Genomic DNA, 2,393 nt, shown 5'->3' on the forward strand with positions numbered 1-2,393 from the left:
ATAGTAGTGTGTGTATGTCAATCCCAATCTCCCAATTTATCCCCCCCCACCACACCTGCCCTAATCCCCTGATAAACGTAAGTTTGAAAAACAGATGTTTAAAAAAAATTTTTTTTAAATAAATATCCTTCATCTTAATAGGCACTGAATACACGAAGCTGATACAAGACACAACAGTGCAAAAGGCTACTACTGTCAGTCACCTATTCTCAGATAGCCCCAGACTAAGTCAGGGAACTCTACTCTGACTAGGTCAGAGCCAGCATAGACCCCTAGAAATTAGGAATCAATCCAACTAGAGAAAATAATTCCCTAAGAAATTGAAAGGGATTCCAGTTAGACACTCTGGCCTTTGGCTTCTGAGGCCCAGAAATTGTGTTTCACCTGAGAAAATACACAATAGAGGACCTGGTCTAGGTTTAGACCTTCCTCTCTAAAAAATTATTTTTTTCCAAAACTACAAAGATTAAAAACTTGTTTGCTTACATGTGACAACCACTCGTTTATTATTTAATTATATTCTTCCTCCTGAAGCCACAGCCATAAAGAATAGCCATACCACCTTCCTCTTGTGGAGAAGATCCTTCAGTCTCACTTACCGGGTAGGCATGTAACAGCCCTGGAGCCATAATATATGGATTAGGCAACAACGGCGGGACCCCAGGAGGGAGGTTGGGAGGAGCTTTTCCTGAAAGAGAAATTGTATTTTTATCTTGTCACACTATTACTTTGCTCGTCCATACCAAAGGAATGCAATTCATCTTCTATGCAGGGCTACCTGAAGTCGTAGCAACTGAGCTTCGAGTGGAGGCTGTGACGGTAGAGTTGCTGCCTAGGCTGAGGCCCAAGCTACTGCCACTATTGAGACTGGAAGAGACACTGACCACGGGGGGAGGTGCAGAGACGGTGCTGGATGTGGTGGAGAAAGTGCTGGAGGAAGAATGAAGATTCGCCTCACTCTCCACGCTTGTGTGCTTCAAAAGGCAGTGCAGTGGAAGAGAGGAGGAGGAAACAGTGATTAGTATAACAGGTCAGGAAAGACAATCCCTTCTGTTGATTATATCACACCAACTTCTCAATTAAAAAGGCTGAGGCAGGGTACTAGGGTGCTCTCTGCCAAAGTAATTAGAAGAAGTTACTAAATACTGTCTGGCTACACATTCCCCAACATTCATCTGGTAAAGATGGTAACAACAGACCCACTGCACATTATCACCCTGTTCAGAAAGGCAGCAGAGCGAGTGGGGACAAACTCCCTAGAAACCAACACTGACTAGCCAATGAGGAGACAGAAAATAGTTTAGGTCTGAAAAATATATCATAGTCTTCTCTCCCACATTCTTCTTCACTAGGCCAGCACAACAGACCAGTTCACAAGCTAGAAAGAAGTACAAGTTCTAATGAATTTAAACCTGAAATAGTACACTTGAGGAAAGAGAGATTCCTGAAAAAGTCTTAACCCTCATTACCTTGCCCCAGGCTTTTGACAAACCAGACACTTTTGCCCAAAACAGGTCCTTCTGAAGTTAGTTTTCTTCCTTACCATCTCAGCTTAATTCCACAAATTGTTATAAAATCACAACAGTGAAATTAATTCTTTGGCCAAAAGCTCTCATCTGGCCTCTACTTTCATAGGATGCCCAGACTCAAACTGATTATTTTCAGGACTCATGTTTGCCATACCCCAGACCAGTGAATGAAAATGGATGTACCAGTTAGAAAGGGATGTTCTTACAGAATTTATCATAGCATACAAAGTCCCACCCAATTACAGTGTTAAAAAAAAAAAGTCATATATTCAAAAAAGTCACTTCCAGGGCTTTGAGAATTGGCCCACAGCTCTGCAATATTTCTGGATTCTTCTGCCTCTCTCGGCTTCAAACATCCTTTTACTCCTTTCCTGCAACTTCAGATGAATTATCATTTTGCCACCTCATGAAGAAATTTTCAAGAGTCCCTTCTTGGGAGACTCTTACAGTTGGACAGTTGTTTAAGTGTAACAAGACCACACTTCCTCTTTTATAGCATCACACTTACCAAAAGAGTGGATGTCGAAGTGCGCCCAGAAGATGTTGATGACGAAAGGGTATTCTGCTGAGTAGATAACGTGCTGTAAGGTACAAGAGGTTGCCATTAGCCATAGGGCTATGGTTACCTGATCTGGAGCTTCAGTCAAGAACACAGGCCAGACACAGAGAACTGACTTGTGGTTGCCGGCAGGCGGGGTGGGGAGGGATACAGTGGGAGTTTTGGGTTAGTAGATGCAAACTAGTATACATAGAATGGATGAACAACAAGGTCCTACTGTATAGCACACAGAAATATATTCAATATCTTGTGAGACAAACCATAATGGAAAAAAATATAAAAAAGGAAATATGTATGTGTATAAC

At 42.0% G+C, this 2,393-nt stretch overlaps 1 long non-coding RNA gene across 1 annotated transcript; it reads right to left on the minus strand.

The window, feature by feature from the left end:
• Positions 1–580: 580 nt before the first annotated feature.
• LOC114485864 (uncharacterized) lies at positions 581–2,139 on the minus strand. Its single transcript, XR_003679128.1, has 3 exons — positions 2,038–2,139; positions 779–974; positions 581–688 (listed from the first exon to the last, which is right to left on the minus strand). It is a non-coding gene; the product is annotated as an uncharacterized lncRNA (long non-coding RNA).
• Between the last annotated feature and the right edge of the window lie 254 nt (positions 2,140–2,393).

Source organism: Physeter macrocephalus, unplaced genomic scaffold (assembly GCF_002837175.3).
Source record: "Physeter macrocephalus isolate SW-GA unplaced genomic scaffold, ASM283717v5 random_7202, whole genome shotgun sequence".
Classification (NCBI taxonomy): Eukaryota; Metazoa; Chordata; class Mammalia; order Artiodactyla; family Physeteridae; genus Physeter; species Physeter macrocephalus.